We start from the raw sequence: 20000 nt of genomic DNA, 5'->3' as shown, positions 1-20000 counted from the left end.
TGTTTGATGTCTCCATGGTTGTTTAATTTGTTTATGGATGGGGTTGTTAGGGAGGTGAATGCAAGAGTTTTAGAGAGGGGCAAGTATGAAGTCTGTTGGGGATGAGAGAGCTTGGGAAGTGAGTCAGTTGTTGTTCGCTGATGATACAGCGCTGGTGGCTGATTCATGTGAGAAACTGCAGAAGCTGGTGACTGAGTTTGGTAAAGTGTGTGAAAGAAGAAAGTTAAGAGTAAATGTGAATAAGAGCAAGGTTATTAGGTTCAGTAGGGTTGAGGGTCAAGTCAATTGGGATGTAAGTTTGAATGGAGAAAAACTGGAGGAAGTAAAGTGTTTTAGGTATCTGGGAGTGGATCTGGCAGCGGATGGAACCATGTAAGCGGAAGTGAATCATAGGGTGGGGGAGGGGGTGAAAATCCTGGGAGCCTTGAAGAATGTGTGGAAGTCGAGAACATTATCTCCGAAAGCAAAAATAGGTATGTTTGAAGGAATAGTGGTTCCAACAATGTTGTATGGTTGCGAGGCGTGGGCTATGGATAGAGTTGTGTGCAGGTGGGTGGATGTGCTGGAAATGAGATGTTTGAGGACAATATGTGGTGTGAGGTGGTTTGATCGAGTAAGTAATGTAAGGGTAAGAGAGATGTATGGAAATAAAAAGAGCGTGGTTGAGAGAGCAGAAGAGGGTGTTTTGAAATGGTTTGGTCACATGGAGAGAATGAGTGAGGAAAGGATGACCAAGAGGATATATGTGTCAGAGGTGGAGGGAACGAGGAGAAGTGGGAGACCAAATTGGAGGTGGAAAGATGGAGTGAAAAAGATTTTGAGTGATCGGGGCCTGAACAAGCAGGAGGGTGAAAGGCGAGCAAGGAATAAAGTAAATTGGATCTATGTGGTATACCGGGGTCGACGTGCTGTCAATGGATTGAATCAGGGCATGTGAAGCGTCTGGGGTAAACCATGGAAAGTTCTGTTGGGCCTGGATGTGGAAAGGGAGCTGTGGTTTCGGGCATTATTGCATGACAACTAAAGACTGAGTGTGAACGAACGGGGCCTTTGTTGTCTTTTCCTAGCGCTACCTCGCACACATGAGGGGGGAGGGGGATGTCATTCCATGTGTGGTGAGGTGGCGATGGGAATAAATAAAGGCAGACAGTGTGAATTGTGTGCATGTGTATATATGTATGTGTCTGTGTGTGTATATATATGTGTACATTGAGATGTATGGGTATGTACATTGCGTGTGTGGACGTGTATGTATATACATGTATATGGGGGTGGGTTGGGCCAATTTCTTTCGTCTGTTTCCTTGCGCTACCTCGCAAACGCGGGAGACAGCGACAAAGCAAAATAATAAATATATATATATATATATATATATATATATATATATATATATATATATATATATATTTTATTATAAAATGATAAAATATATATATATATATATATAATATATATATATATATATATATATATATATATATATATATATATATATATATATATATAATACTTAACGTTTCCCGTGTTTGCGAGGTAACGCCAGGGACAAACGAAGGGAGACCGCATTTGCTTACATCTATTATCTAGCTGTCATGTGTAAAACATCTACACAACAGCTCCCTATCCACAACCAGACTCCACAGACCTGTCCTTAGTTTACCTCTGGTCTCTTCAAATGCTCTGGCTCTGTCCATTCACAGCAAGTCGACCCCGGTGCACCACATCGTTCCTGTTCCTCGATCCCGTATACACCTTTTACCCTCTGCATGTTCAGACCCCGACCACTCAAAATCTTTTTCGTTCCATCCTTCCATTTCCAATTTCGTCTCCCCTGTCACTTCCGACAAATACATCCTCTTTGTCAACCTCTCCTCACTCATTCTCTCCATATGTCCAAAGTATTTCAGCACACCCTCCTCAGCTCTCTCAACCATCATCTTAGTACCATATCTCTCTCTTAACCTTTTATTACTAATTCGCTCAAACCACCTTACGCCTCAAGCATTTGATTTCCAGCACATCCACCCTCCTCCACACATCCTTTGTCCACGACTCGCATCCATACTTCACCTGGAACTATTCACTTTCCCTTCTTCCAACTGGCTCACACGGCTTACACTCATGATAAGAGCTTCTCATTGCTTCTATTATCTTTCCCACACCCTATGTCCGTAAGACCTTCCACAAAGCACCTTCATCAACCCTATCACATGCGTTCTCTAGATCCATGAATTCCATATACAAATTCCTCTTTTTCTTTAAGTATTTCTGACATATATTCTTTAGAGCAAACATCCGATCCACACATCTTCTATCACTTCTGAAATCATATTGTCCTTCCTCAACCAATCAATCCCCACTCTCCCATACATTTTAACAGATTCATTCAACAAAATTTTACCTCTGTAGTTCCAATATGTACCTTTGTTCTGCTTGCCTTTATACAAAGTGGCACTATACATGCATTCCGCCGATCCTTAGGCACCTCATCATCATCTATACATGCATTGAAAATCCTAACTCACTAATCAGAAACACAGTCACCTCTTATCTAAAGAAATTCAACTGAAACACCATCCACTCCCATCGCCTTGCCACATTTCATTTTCGGCAAGGTTTCAACAGCTTTCTTCATCAAACCACTTCTCTTGACTCACTTCGTACACATACCCGACCCAAACACCCGACATTTGCTAACTTATAATTAAGTACATACAACAGTCCTTCAAAATACTCACTCCATCTCCTCCTCACTTAATCATTACCTGTTATCACTTTCCAATTTACCCCCTTTCACTGATGTTCCCATTTGTTCTCTTACTTTTCTCATAACATTAACCTCCTTCCAAAACTCTTTGCTCCTCCTTTAGTTTACCGGTAATCGCTCACCCTAGCTCACATTTGCCCTCTTTTTCAACCCTGCACTTACCTCTTTCTCTTGTATACCTCCCAATTACTTGCACTCCTCCCGTGCAAGTGTCGTCCATACATAATTCTTTGTAACTTAACATCATCATCCCACCACTCACTACCCATTCTCACCTGACCATATCCTACTTTCCGCATGCCACACACTTCTCCTGCACATGCCAGCGCTGCTTCCCTATGTATCTTCCAATTACCCTTACTTCGTGTTCTCTCACCTTTTGCCACTCTGTACAGAGTTTTTCGCATTGTTTCGTCGCAGATGTCACAATTCCAAGCTCATTTATTTACACACCCTCTTCTCACTCATATCGTTCTCTCTTCTCCGAAACCTCTACGGATCTTCAGTGACCCTTGATCACAATTTTGCGCGTGATCAAGTATATTCCTACGAGTCCACGGGGAAAATGAAACACGGTACGTTCCCAAGTGCACTTTCGTGTAATGATCACATCATTAGGGGAGATACAAGAAAAGAATATATCAGCTAACTTACACTTCTTTCCTGTATCTCCCCTGATGATGTGATTATTACATGAAAGTGCACTTGGGAACTTATCGTGTTTCATTTACCCCGTGGACTCATAGGAATATATATATATATATATATATATATATATATATATATATATATATATATATATATATATATATATATATATATATATATGGGAGCGGGGACTGGAAATCCTCCCCTCTCGTTTTTTAATTTTCCAAAAGAAGGAACAGAGAAGGGGGCCAAGTGAGGATATTCCCTCAAAGGCTCAGTCCTCTGTTCTTAACGCTACCTCGCTAACGCGGGAAATGGCGAATAGTATGAAGAAGAATATATATACATACATATATATATATATATCCCTGGGGATAGGGGAGAAAGAATACTTCCCACGTATTCCCTGCGTGTCGTAGAAGGCGACTAAAAGGGAAGGGAGCGGGAGGCTGGAAATCCTCCCCTCATTTTTTTTTTTTTCCAAAAGAAGAAACAGAGAAAGGGGCCAGGTGAGGATATTCCCTCAAAGGCCCAGTCCTCATCCTCTGTTCTTAACGCTACCTCGCTAATGCGGGAAATGGCGATTAGTATAAAAAAAAAAAAAAAAAAAAAATATATATATATATATATATATATATATATATATATATATATATATATATATATATATATATATATATATATATGTAAAATCTTATTTTATCAAACTTGATCGCTGTTTCCCAAGTAAGCTAGGTAGCGCCAGAAAACAGACGAAGAAAGACCCATCTACTCATATGCACACATATATACATACACGTAACATATACATGTATATATCAACATATACACATGTACATACATATATACACATGTGCATATTCATACTTGCTTGCCTTCATCCATTCCCGGTACCACCCTGCCCCACAGGAAACAGCATCGCCTCCCCTTGCGTCAGCGAGGTAGCGCCAGGGAAACACACAAGAAAAAACACATTCCTTCGCAAATCCATATCCAGGCCCCACAGACCTTTCCATAGTTTACCCTAGACGCTTCACATGCCCTAGTTCAGTCCACTGACAGCAAGTCGATCCTGGTATACCACATCGTTCCAATTCACTCTATTTCTTGCACGCCTCTCATCCTGATCGCTGAAAGTCTTTTTCACTCCATCCCTCCACTTCCAATTTGATCTCTCACTTCTCTTTGTTCCTTCCACCTCTGACACATATATCCTCTTTGTCAACCTTTCCTCATTCATTCTCTTCATATGTCCAAACCACTTTAACACACCCTCTTCTGCTCTCTCAACCACTCTTTTTATAACCACACATCTCTCTTACCCTTTCATAACTTACTCGATCAAATCATCTCGCACCACATATTGTCCTCAAACATTTCATTTCCAACACATCCATCCTCCTCCGTACAAACTTCACTATATCCCATGCCTGGCAACCATATAACATTGTTGGAACCACTATTCCTTCAAACATACCCATTTAGAATCTGGGCCACGTTTTAGGGTATTACATGCTTGAATACAGTTTTGAGGCCACCAAAAGCTACCCTATTCTTATAGATTACACTTAATTCACAGTGCTCGCTCAACATAGGTATCCACATATACGGACGGTACCTCAGGATCCAAGAGTACCCAAGGCTGGCCTTAAGGGTCAACAAAGGCCAAATTTCAGGGTTCAGGGCTACTACTGCTTTATGTAGCACCTAGAGGTCTCAGAATTGGGACGTAGATACTTCAGAAGGTGGGCAAAGTTATTAAGCTACGGCACGTAGAATCCCGAAGGCTGTTTTGAAGCCACTTTAGCCTTATACATTTCACTCAGCTCGCTATGTTCTATTTACTATACCCGACCTAGCAGCCTCCGATTATGATGAAGGTACCCTAAGATCAAAGGCAGGACTCAAGAGTTCATGCCCTGACATTAAATGTCAACAAAGGCCACCCTTCAAGGTTCACTCTTTCTACAGCTTCATGGCGCTCATTCAGCTTGGGAGTAACCACACATAACTGTTTCTCAACAGTTGGTCTGGAAGGCCATTTGAAAGCTAACAAAGACCATTGTCTTATAAAACTTTTCTTTTATAAAAGTCGTGTTTGCCCGAACAGCGTCGGGTAACACGGCAAGTATATACATATATGTATATATATATATATATATATATATATATATATATATATATATATATATATATATATATATATATATATATATATATATATATTATCCCTGGGGATAGGGGAGAAAGAATACTTCCCACGTATTCCCTGCGTGTCGTAAAAGGCGACTAAAAGGGAAGGGAGCGGGGGGCTGGAAATCCTCCCCTCTCGTTTTTTTTTTAATTTTCCAAAAGAAGGAACAGAGAATTGGGCCAGGTGAGGGTATTCCCTCAAGGCCCAGTCCTCTGTTCTTAACGCTACCTCGCTAATGCGGGAAATGGCGAATAGTTTGAAAGAAGAAAAAAAAAAAAAAATATATATATATATATATATATATATATATATATATATATATATATATATATATATATATATATATATATATATATATATATATATATATATGTGTGTGTGTGTGTGTGTGTGTATATATATATTCATCTATTGAACTTTGACCCTGTCTCCCGCGTTAACGAGGTAGCGCAAAGAAACAGACGAAAGAACGGCCCAACCCACCCACATATACATGTATACACATAAACGCCCACACACGCACATATACATACCTATACATTTCAACGTATACATACATATGCATACACAGAAATATACATATATACACATGTACATATTCGTAAATGCTGCCTTCATCCATTCCTGCCGCCGCCCCACCACACATGAAATGACACCCTCATCCCCCCACGTGCGCGCGAGGTAGCGCGAGGAAACTAGAGCAAAGGCCACATTCGTTTACACTCAGTCTCGAGCTGGCATGTGTAATGCAACGAAACCACAGCTCCATTTCCGCATCCAGGCCCCACAAAACTTTCCATGGTTTACCCCAGACGCTTCACGTGCCCTGGTTCAATCCATTGACAGCACGTCGACCCCGGTATACCATATCGCTCCAATTCGCTCTATTCCTTGCACGCCTTTCACCCTCCTGTATGTTCAAGCCCCGATCGATCAAAATCTTTTTCACTCCATCTTTCCACCTCCAATTTGGTCTCCCACTTCTCGTTCCCTCCACCTCTGACACATATATCCTCTTTGTCAATCTTTCCTCACTCATTCTCTCCATGTGACCAAACCGTTTCAACACACCCTCTTCTGCTATCTCAGCCACACTCTTTTTTATTACCACACATTTCTCTTACCCTTTCATTACTTACTCGATCAAACCACCTCATACTACATATTGTCTTCAAACATCTCATTTCCAACACATCCACCCTCCTCCGCACAACCCTATCTATAGCCCATGCCTCATAACCATATAACATTGTTGGAACCACTATTTCTTCAAACATACCTATTTTTGCTTGAAGAATGTGTGGAAGGCGAGAATGTTATCTTGATCACGCGCAAAATTGTGATCCTTTCCAACATATATATATATATATATATATATATATATATATATATATATATATATATATATATATCCCATTTCCCTTATTTACAACAAGGTCAACCATGCAGAACCGTAGCTAATAGCTACAGCGAACAACTTTTAATAACAGGGGCAACGTGTTGTATTGTTTAAGCCTCACATTACCAACTAAATTACCATTGACCCGAAGATATGTACCATGAACTAATAGATGTTAGAAAAAGCTAATTTTATTAAACACTTAATGAGAATACCAGAAAACGACAGTTATTTTGTAAATTATCTAATGAGAACTGTGCAACAATGTTATATCCCATTTCAATAAATGGTACCACCTGCTTGAGGTTAAAAAAGCAGTGAATTCGACTCTATCATATAGAAATGACAAATCATGAGGTGAGACTTGCCACATTTCAACATGACACAGAGCCCAGTCCTGGACACCTGCTGTAGAAACCGTATCCAATTGATTAGTGATGCGATATCTATACACCAGAACAACGAATAGTCTAAGATGTAGAAATAGCTATACACACACATATCTATATATTAATATATATATATATATATATATATATATATATATATATATATATATATATATATATATATATATCATCCCTGGGGATAGAGAAGAAAGAATACTTCTTACGCATTCCCTGCGTGTCGTAGAAGGCGACTAAAAGGGGAGGGAGCGGGGGCTGGAAATCCTCCCCCTTGTGTGGACGTGAATGTATATACATGTGTATGTGGGTGGGTTGGGCCATTCTTTCGTGTTTCCTTGCGCTACCTCGCTAACGCCGGAGACAGCGACAAAAAAAAAAAATAATAATAATAATAATAATAATATATATACATATATATATATATATATATATATATATATATATATATATATATATATATATATATATATATATATATATATTGGAAAGAATCAGTTTTGCGCGTGATCATGATATTCCTATTAGTCCACGGGGAAAATGAAACACGTTAAGTTCCCTTATCGTGTTTCATTTTCCCCGTGGACTCATAGGAATATATATATATATATATATATATATATATATATATATATATATATATATATATATATATATATATATATATATATATATATATTCGTTCCTTCCGACTTGACATTACCACACTTCTCCCGTGGATCCGCAGGCACCATGCAAATATTTCCTCGTACGTTCATATTCCAGGCGAATACATCACGAAAGCCCCCTATATCCAGAGACTGAGCCAAATGTCGTCATCTCCTACGAATATTCAATATAAGGCTCGAGTATTCTCTGGATATTCAATCAGGTGAGCCTGGCCGGAAAATACATACAGATGTCCCCCGCTCCGTGTGCCTCTCTCTCTCTCTCTCTCTCTCTCTCTCTCTCTCTCTCTCTCTCTCTCTCTCTCTCTCTCTCTCTCTCTCTCTCGTGAATATTCTGCCAGCCACCGCTTAGGAAGGTAGTGGTGCAGGACATCTAGGGCTCTTTTCCTCATCTTTATCATGATCCAATTCTTATTAATCTTGGGAATTGTGATGTCCTGGTTAGTGACTGTCGCAGGTGATACGTTTTGTCATTAGTGTGATGTTCCTGAAGCCTGGGTGTGCTGTAGTGTGTGGTGGTTCCCGCACTCTGTTGTTCTTCGCCGTTGTATAAGACTCGGGCGAGACACAATTTTTCGAAAGTACCCAGACTGCGGGAATCGCGTCTCTTTTATTTTTATTTGCAACCGCGCAGCTAACAGTTGTGTCGTCTCTGTATACAAAATGTCTTTCGTGAATATACGCACACGACACAGCTTACATAGACTCGGTGTATTATGCTCCGACTACCGCTTGCGCGATCGCCTCTGTCTGGCGGCTAATGTGTGGCGTTCGGTGGTACGGTTCTTCGTAAAGTATATAACGTCCTGTGTGTGTGTGCGTTGGCTCTGGCTGTTGTGGCCACAGTATGTTCTGTGTATGTGTATCTTGCTTGTGAATGAAAGAGCTTTGATCTTCAATGTCTCTCTGGCCACAGCCATTTAATAGCAAAGACAGTTTACACTACGTGAACTCTTCCAACCGACATTTCATGAAGGAAATATCTGATCTTTATACTAACGGCTTCGCTGTGACCCGTATGGAATAGGATCATGATGACTGGTGTGAGGGAATACTGTATGCGTTTTACTGGAATTTACCTGAACTTACTCTCAGAGATTCATCTGTCCCGCATATGGATATTGTTACCTCTCTCTGATCAATTAAACCGTCGTAAAAACGGTCTGCAAACTGACTTATCCACCACAAACAGATACTAGATCCTAAACTTTTGCAGGAACCTTAATATCCTTGCTGGCTAGAGCCACAGGTCAATCTTCGATATGATATATATATTTCCTAAGAATTTCAAAATGAATTTTGAGAAAGGCGGATGACTGAACTATCACATATGATTGTATATACAAAATACTTCTAATTATCAGCGGGTATTATATATATATATATATATATATATATATATATATATATATATATATATATATATATATATATATATATCTAGCTATCTATCTATCTATCTATCTATCTATCTATCTATCTATCTATCTATCTATATATATATATATATATATATATATATATATATATATATATATATATATATATATATATATATATATATATCTTTTATCATTTGCTACATAAGTTCTATACTTTCCAGTATTCTCCATGTAATATTATCAGGAGTTCAGGTCATCTCGATAAGTTTTCTTATTACTTCAAACATTCGAATCAACGGCAGGAGGAAATGTGCGTCGTCGACCTAAAGCGATATGAGCTGCCATAAGAGGCAATGTCCCTATCTAACAGAGGACTCGAACGTTCTGAGCAGCAGGACTATCACCGGGCTGGTGTCTCTCGTTCTGAATGTTCCCATTACGTCTCGTGATTTTCCCCGACACTCTGATAGTTGTTTTCCTCCCATTGTAGGGAACATGGAACATCCGTTATGATCATTGCTGAAAGTGGTACAATGACTCCAAGAAGTGCCATAACTACTCCAGGAAGTGGCACAATGACTCCAGGAAGTGACGTTATGATTCCAGGAAGTGGCATGGTGATTCCAGGAGGTGGCATAATGACTCCGGGAAGTGACGTTATGATTCCAGGAAGTGGCATGGTGATTCCAGGAGGTGACATAATGACTCCGGGAAGTGACGTTATGATTCCAGGAAGTGGCATGGTGATTCCAGGAGGTGACATAATGACTCCTGAAAGTAGCGGACTCGTATGCCTCTTCGTCCCGTGATCGAGGAAGGTTTGGCTTTGCCTTACAAGGTTTCCTCTCTCTTGAAGCCTTATTTTCTTCCCATTACAGACGCGTTACTTTTTTTCCCACTCAACATCGTTATGAAGGAGCAAGAAGAGATCCATGTGTAACGGTGAGTGAAACGCTCCTCTCCTGATCCACTCAGTGCTTTCTCTCTCATCTGTAGTGAGGGATTAGCGTTCATCACCATTTTCTAAATCTTCTGAGCATTTCTTAAATTGGCGAGACAGACACAGGATCACGACACGAAGAAAATGCGGATGGTGTTTCAATGTATTGGAGGCTTTTACATGAAGTAATAAGAAAGTGATCTCTAAATATCATTTTGAGAAAATGCCCACAATGCCGGAAACACTTCTTATCTCTTACGACCACAAAGAGAAATCTACCTTCGAGAAACAAAGCCACAGAATAAATGATGATTATATGGAGGCAGCATAATTAATGATATAAAAATCACTGCATTAATGTTGAAGTAGTTACGTTATTCTTTTGCATTAAATAACATTAAGATAATTAATATCAAATGAAATTCAAGATGTTGTCACCACAAAATCTTACCCATGGAATAGCGAATCATATACTTGAAAAGTTATGCTATGCATTAGTTTTCGATGTTCGTCTACCTCCATAGTTCGGATTGGAACCAACGTATACGATCTTCTGATCATTTGCAACCACTTGTGGCTGTAGATCCGAGGCTTCTATACAGCATCTTGAACAATCTGACTCGTCAAGTACTGATTGTACCTACACATGGTGTGGGTTTATGAAGTAGTGAGATGGAAGGCTCTGCGCCTTGTATGGAACTATTTCTCCTCTTGTAAAAGCGTCTTGTGAGTCTTTTAGGGTGGGGATGTGGTGGGGTGGGGGGAACATTAGACTCTCAGTACACCTGTATGCAAGAATATGTATATTCATGTGACTTTCACTGGCTATCAAATGATAAAATGCGACTGGTAAATCGTTCCTGTGAAATCAAATCTTTTGAGAATTTTCTGCACCGCCGTGCAAAAGGAATTGATTTTTCTATTTGTTTTTGAGATATATATATATATATATATATATATATATATATATATATATATATATATATATATATATATATATATATTATCCACGTAGCTCCGTGTCGTGAGGTGACACAGAAGTACGAGTGGGAGGCTGGATATCCTCGCTCCCTCATCATGTATCATCGTTTTACAAGAACAGGAAAAGGAGAAGGAGCCAATCGTCGCCTCTTTCTCATCCGTTCACTAGTCCGTTCTAACGCTACGTCTCTCCGTCGAGCAGGTATAAGAAGACAAAGAAATCCTTTATATGAAGACAGACGTACACAGTCAAGACTAAAATTCTTTATAATCTATTTGGATACAGTCAGAACCCAAGCTGATGTCTGGGTGTAGGTGACAGTGAACGGCACTGTTTAGTGAAAATTACAGTGACTTCATGTGTTGACACTGCCCCAACGTACCGACCATATTTCCCCAAACACAATTAACCCTTAAACTGCCATAGTTCAAATGCTGGCCTCTAACAGTTTTGATTGGAACCGAGATTTATACGGACTGTGAATTATAAAGTTTGTCAAAACCACGTTTTTTTTATGAATAATAAAGTTATCCTGGTTAACTACGGTCTTGGAAAATAAAGATAAAGCTACGGCGAATATTCCAGTAAAGGAATTATTCAGTAATGTTCATTACCTTCTGGGTGAATTAAATTCCCTGACATTTGAAGCAGCAAACATTATTCTGTTGTTTGAATCCACGAGCGACGACATCATGCTCTCGCAAGCGTTTCTGCAAATAAATTTGAATTAATTTTCTTGGGTATATTGAGGACGGTTCTCCCGATATACGATACCGATACTGGCCACGGTAACAAACTGTGTCGCAGCCGACACCATCATACCGATACTGGCCACGGTAACAAACTGTGTCGCAGCCGACACCATCATGCCGATACCTTGAGAGTTACTGATGGTGTAAAGTAAGGTGTATATATGACAGTAAAATAAAACATTAAATCTTGACCTTTTATACAGAACCAATATAAGTTAACAGTCATATTGATATCCGTGCGGCCGAGCACCAATCCTTAAATATCTAAATAATGTTTGTACTTAGAGGAGTGGTACAGGTTGGGGTGTCTATTCAGAACGAAGTTGGACACCTTGGGAGGACATCTCTAACAATATGGCACCGTTCTCACAAAGACTGTGGCGGCTGTGTGTTGACTGGTGAGGGCGATGCGCTGGGGGGACGACGCCCCGCCGCTCAACAGGTCCGCACCGCCCAAGACGGCGGAAACACCAGCACAGTTTCCCCCAGTTTTTGTAGATTTCCTCAGACACTCTATACTTTAGGCCACTTATCTCTGAGATTGTTGATGCTTCTTGGAGCGACTCGGAACTGCGATCTTGTCTTTGTTGTGGGATAACCTTTATAGACACTGATCATTCCCCTTCATTATCCTAGACTGAATTCTTGTATTTTTTTTATATAATGCGGAAAGAAGTCTCTGGTAAGTCTACCATTACCATAATAAATTCGAAAGAGATGCAAAAGGTTCATCTCTCACAACGCGTTAGCAGCCCGGACTATGTTAAGAAAACTTAATGCAAGAAAGAAGAATTACGTATCCGAGATGAATATTGAGAAAAATATATTTGTTGCGTCCCCTGTTGTACGTACCATCTGATATGCTTGGAGTATACAGGATGTGGTCCAGAGATAAGATCCAAACGGGAACTCCTTATATCGCAATCCAAGGCCTTTACTGCGATGAATGTGTTCTTTTCTCTTTGTGTCAGTATAATGATACCATCTAGTTAGGGCTGTATGTGAAGGCCCGGTGACAATATGACTACAGGAGGTGTACAAGTGAGGTACAAGGCAGACTTCGGTGTATGGTGTCTCAGCTTCCAGCCTATGTTCCAGTCAGCAGCTCCTTTAGCGCGAAAAACCATTTTTGTTCATTGACAATGGTGGAGCCTCGCCGAAGGTCTTACCACACATTTGCAGTCTTATGGAGGCGCAGTCCGATATATATATATATATATATATATATATATATATATATATATATATATATATATATATATTACATTAACGGGGTAGCGTCAAGAGCAGATGGCTATGCCTGAGAGGAAAATGAAATCCTCACTTGGCCTCCTTCTCGGTTCTTTTTTTTTGGAAAAGTAATACAGGAGGGGAAGATTTCCAGCTCCCTCGCTCCCATCCCTTCTACTCGCCATCTACAACCCATATACATTATATGGGCGGTATTCTGTCTCCCCTATCCACATGGATCATGTATATCACTGTGAATATATATATATATATATATATATATATATATATATATATATATATATATATATATATATATATATATATATATATATACGGATTGGAACAAGTTCTGTATGTTCTGGGCCTGAACATACAGAAAGGCGTGAGGAGTGCCAGAGATAGAGCGAATTAGAAGGATATGGTATACAAGGAACGACGAGCTGTCAGTTGGTTGAACCAGGGTATATAAAGCGGTCAGGAGAAACCGCGAAGAACTTTGTGGAGCTGGTGGTAGCCAGGGGAATCCAGTACTAATCAGCGCATTATATATGACAGTTAGAGAATGCCACAATGGGAGCGATAGAGGCCAATTTTCAGTCTGTTCCAGCCGCTCCCTTGCTGACGCGGGAAATGACGAACATGTATGTGAAAAATGTATTGTAAAGACCTTTTATCTATCTATCTATCTATCTATCTATTTATATATATATATATATATATATATATATATATATATATATATATATATATATATATTGGAAAGGATCACAATTGAGCACGTGATCAAGTATATTCCTATGAGTCCACGGGGAAATGAAGTTATCGTGTTTCATTTCTCTGTGGACTCATAGGAATATATTTATATATATATATATATATATATATATATATATATATATATATATATATATATATATATATATTTATAACTATAGTCACCGTAGAACCTAAGTCTTTAGACTCCTCCAGCCTAAGGTTGCGGATCCTCCAGTAGCAGGAAAATGTGGACTCCTCTGGCTGTAGTGGGAAGTTCTTTGACGAGCCAGCTTCGCCAAAGGTGACTTACATCTCTGGCAGTCGGAACCCAGCCAGAGTGAGTTCGCCTCCTCCAGGTTTCACTGCGAGTGGAAGTCACCTCAGGCGAGGCTGTGCCACTGGGAGTATATTTTCGTCAGAGAACGTCTTGCTTCAAAGGTGTTCACATTTTCATACAACTGGAAGTAGCACATTTTTTGGAAAGGGAACCTCATCCCACACACACACACACACACACACACACACACACACACATATATATATATATATATATATATATATATATATATATATATATATATATATATATATATCATCCCTGGGGATAGGGGATTAAGAATACTTCCCACGTATTCCCTGCGTGTCGTAGAAGGCGACTAAAATGGGAGGGAGCGGGGGGCTGGAAATCCTCCCCTCTCGTTTTTTTTTTTTTTTTAATTTTCCAAAAGAAGGAACAGAGGGGGCCAGGTGAGGATATTCCAAAAAAAGGCCCAGTCCTCTGTTCTTAACGCTACCTCACTAACGCGGGAAATGGCAAATAGTTTAAAAGAAAAAGAAAAAAAAAAAAAAATATATATATATATATATATATATATATATATATATATATATATATATATATATATATATATATATATATATATATAGTTTTTTTTCTTTTATACTATTGGCCATTTCCCGCATTAATGAGGTAGCGTTAAAAACAGAGGACTGAGTCTTTGAGGGAATATCCTCTCTTGGCCCCCTTATCTGTTCCTTCTTTTGGAAAATTAAAATTGAGAGGGGAGATTTTCTAGCCCCCTGCTCCCTATATATATATATATATATATATATATATATATATATATATATATATATATTTTTTTTTTTTTTTATACTATACGCCATTTCCCGCGATAGCGAGGTAGCGTTAAGAACAGAGGACTGGGCCTTTGAGGGACTATCCTCACCTGGCCCCCTTCTCTGTCCCTCCTTTTGGAAAATTAAAAAAAAAACGAGAGGGGAGGATTTCCAGCCCCCCGCTCCCTTCCCTTTTAGTCGTCTTCTACGACACGCAGGGAATACGTGGGAAGTATTCTTTCTCCCCTATCCCCAGGATATATATATATATATATATATATATATATATATATATATATATATATATATATATATATATATATATTATTTTTTTTATTATTTATTTTGCTTTTTTTTTTATTATTTTGCTTTGTCGCTGTCTCCCGCATTTGCGAGGTAGCGCAAGGAAACAGACGAAAGAAATATATATATATATATATATATATATATATATATATATATATATATATATATATATATATATATATATATATACAAGGAATTCTATAGTTTATTATCTACTGAGAGGTGCATCTTATGTAAGATTATTCTTGTCTCTCCAAGTGTCCAGCTTCGTCTTGTCCTTGCTGTTTCTCTGTTGTGTGAAGGATGGTCATACTTCCCTTTGTGTAGCTATAAGATTTATCTATAATCCTGAGCGACATGTAACATAAAGTCTTTTAGATATTTTTTTTCATCATTTTCTTGTCATCGACGAGTATCCTAACTATACTTCAGTAAAGGTGAGTTTTACTTGACCCTTGACGGTCAGGTGAAACATCCTCGTCAAAGACCAGTGGTGTTGAGGATATAATGAAAGATCAAGGTTTAGTGAATATGGCCTTTGGCCTATTCCGCAGAGGTCATGTAAAATACCTGTGATGTCGAGGGTGTGGTTAAAGGCCCCTGTTGTCGAGAGTCTAGTGAAGTCAACCTAGGTCAGATCAAAGACCGGTGATGTCCAGGGGTCAGTGAGAGGTCAGGTTAAAAATTAATGGCGTCGAAGGTGTAAAGCAAAGATGCTTTTGTCGAGGTTTGCAATGAAGATGAGTTTATCGAAGGTACAGTGAAGATGAGTATGTTGCGGGTAAAGGAAATTTTGAATTATCTAAGGTGTTGTGAAGATGACTTCGTTGTTGTCTCGCTCCGTAGTGATGATGATGATGATGATGATGATGATGATAAATGATAAGGCGGATGGAAGCGTATTGTGGTCGCCCGTGAATGCCGGTATCTGTGTATCTTTTATATATAATCATCATTTTCCAGGGTCACCCACATTACGAAATCGGGATATGCCGGTAACCAGTCGTTTCTCTATGTATTGCCTTAACTTTCTACTATCTGAGTCCTGTTATGATAAAGTGGGTTGTTCTACTGTGATACATTATCTACCGGATTTGATAGGTAGAACATGCAACGGTTCATTCTGAGAAGATTGAATCTATTGATAGAGAAAAAAGAAATATACAGGTATTTAATGATTATACATTATACAGGATGAAGTCTAGCTTGGATATAAGATAAAAAGTATTCATTCATGATGATCGAATATCATCATACATGCAGATAACTGTGGGCTTCACGTATCATCTATGAGACATAGTACACTAAACATAACTAATATTTTCTTAGTTAACTGCATACGAATACAACTTACGAGTCATTTATAAGTCTCTAGGTGTTACACATTACTACCGCTGGAATCCAGTATGAGAATTATTCAAATACAAATGAACTGTACGGAATGTGAAGGGAATAATCTATGATTAATTATCAGTAATAACTCATTCACAGCTTCCAGGAACCGGTGGACTGTGTCCGCCAACAACCTTATTTTTGTCCATTCGCTGACATGTGAAGTCAATTTTCAAAGTAATGTGAACTATCTCATGAGGATACAAACCTATGACACAAGACCCTGTGTTGTATAAGGTTTGATGTCATGATTTACGTCGACTAACTACTGGAATTAGAAACACACGAACGTTGATGTATAATGACGCATTTGAAACACATTAAACGGATATATTCAACTTATGCAGTAGCAAACAACACGAATCATTCTCTATGTAGAGACATACGTTCATATTTCATCTTGTAATCTAATTTCGTTGATTATGGAGTCCCTTCTCTCCCTCCACGAATCGATCTAAGTCCAGCCTACTTCGCTGTTCCTTTGATCATTCAAGGTGTTTGAGCTCGTGGCTTGTAATATATATATATATATATATATATATATATATATATATATATATATATATATATATATATAATATCCCTGGGGATAGGGGATTAAGAATACTTCCCACGTATTCCCTGCGTGTCGTAGAAGGCGACTAAAAGGGGAGGGAGCGGGGGGCTGGAAATCCTCCCCTCTCGTTTTTTTTTTTAATTTTCCAAAAGAAGGAACAGAGGGGGCCAGGTGAGGATATTCCAAAAAAGGCCCAGTCCTCTGTTCTTAACGCTACCTCGCTAACGCGGGAAATGGCGAATAGTTTGAAAAAAAAAATATATATATAAATATATATATATATATATATATATATATATATATATATATATATATATATATATATATATATATATATATATATATATTCTTCTCGTCTACAGTTCGAGCTGATGTTAACTTAGAACTTAATCTTGTTAATACTCTGGATGAAAGAGCAATATCTAAGACGATAATGGCTGGCAACTTAAGTGAACAGGAAGTCATATATTCCTGTAAGCTATGTCGGTAGTCCCCCAAGATTTACACGGGTTACAGAGCCTTACTTAACAATTCTTTTTCTCCATTTTTTAATCTGATTGTTTCCGTTTCCTTGGATGTTGTCGTGAGCAACAGCCTTCTTTCATTTACAAGTCACCTGGGGAAGAGGGAGAAGAAAATTATCAGCGACATTTGTTCAGTCATGAAGACGGGGACAATATTTGTCAAGAGTAAACATGATGATGTGCCTGAGTGAGGATTAGTCTGGAGGTGAGTGTGAGCAACTGACTCACTCATGTGACGTTCAATTTGCGCCCAAGACCTGGCTGGGCTGGCTGACCTACCTGCCGTCCTCACTAGCGAGCAGGGATGGACCGGGATGTCTTCCCCATTCACAACTCTGGCTGGCCCTGGTGACAGTTCCAACCACGCGTCACACCACCTGAAGAGGCTGAACAATAATAAACGACCAGTCAGCTTGAATTGCTTTGACCGTCTGTACATCACCCGTAGTTCTGTAGTCGTCTTTGGGTGCAACCCCCGCCCCTCCCCCTTTACCAGAGAGACACGGTCAAGATACACATAAGTCCAGCAGTGGCAGTGTCTCTAGAAATGAATGAGTGTAGGTAGAGAGACATGCAATCAAGAGTAATACGTGTTCATCAACTCGCTCAACACACACACACAAGGCCGCTCCATCATCCTCCTGGGGCCGTGGCAGGCAGGAACAGCCCTACTCCCTGAGCATAATGCTAAGAATCCATCCTCGAATACTACACAATTACGGCTCTTGAATAATTGACTTGACATTACTGTGGCCATTAGGAGACCCCCATGAAGATGACTGGACGCACGAACACACCGTTTTGATGTCACAGTATCCAACTCTCGTATATATATATATATATATATATATATATATATATATATATATATATATATATATATATATATATATATATGTATATGATTATATAATTATCAAATAGAAACACTATAGAAATGCGCCAGTGTCTGTTCTATATTTGTGTTAAGTCGCTAAAGATGGCTGGGTAGTCGGACAAGTCTCTGTATTTGATAAGTACGAAATAAAGCATTCTGCGTGAAGTCGTGGAGTCACGGTGGTTCGAAACGTAACGTGGAACACATGCAAGTCGAGCCCAGGTGTTACCCACACGGACACCTGCACAAAAGGAGTCTGTGGAACAGGTGTCCGCACTGGTGTAAATCTTATAAACAACTTTCTGAGTCAGAAATGCTGGTATAACGTCTGAAAATAAACCATTCAAACACATGCCAGCATTAAACCATTGTAGTATGACAAGAGATGAGCTGTACTTTACTTAAAACACAGAACATGAAGAACTACAGATGCGTGAGTCGTGCGCTCGACGACGTGCAGAAACACATGTGAGCACCGCCAGCGAGACACACGTACTGGGCACACAATATGAACGCTCGTAAATATGGCGACCCAAACACACGACACATTCGAATCACACGAGTAACCGATTCGGTCACAAACCGTTGTCATGTTCGGCAATGGAGAAAACCTAAGGACAAACACTGCACTAGCCAGCTGTAGAGTTCATCGACACAAAAGAACCAGTTTTTAAATGTTTCAGATGTATGTGTCGCTTCGAATATTACATGGACACTCGTCAACGCCGAGCCAGCTGGACATCTAGGGTAAAAAGACCTACACAAAAAAAGTTTTGATTGGTCGCTGCTGTGACCGCTGTGCAACTACGACGCAGTTACAGCTGGAATAAAGGTGGCAGGCGGGCTGTGTGCCGGGGTAATGTGCGTGGAGAAATATTCTGACATGCGAACACGGCCACCAGAGTGACTTTTACTACAAATATTTGTATATGTTCCTGGAACGAAGCCAAGTCAAAAAGTATCGCATAGCCGACACCGTCTCTAAGTTCCCGAGTCGGAGCCGAGACAAAAAATTACTTAATAATATTTCACCTCGTGACATTTAAATCGCCGTCAGGAGGCTCGTAAAGAACCGCACACGAAACTTTTCCTTAGGATGAT

General features: G+C 39.3%; 1 protein-coding gene across 2 annotated transcripts in view; it reads right to left on the bottom strand.

The window, feature by feature from the left end:
• LOC139752811 (protein O-mannosyl-transferase TMTC2-like) overlaps nucleotides 1-20000 on the bottom strand; it is a 666520-nt gene that overhangs the window by 645534 nt on the left and 986 nt on the right. The window lies entirely within an intron of this gene.

Source organism: Panulirus ornatus, chromosome 13, assembly GCF_036320965.1.
Source record: "Panulirus ornatus isolate Po-2019 chromosome 13, ASM3632096v1, whole genome shotgun sequence".
Taxonomy (NCBI): domain Eukaryota; kingdom Metazoa; phylum Arthropoda; class Malacostraca; order Decapoda; family Palinuridae; genus Panulirus; species Panulirus ornatus.
This window is presented reverse-complemented; position numbering and strand designations above follow the sequence as displayed.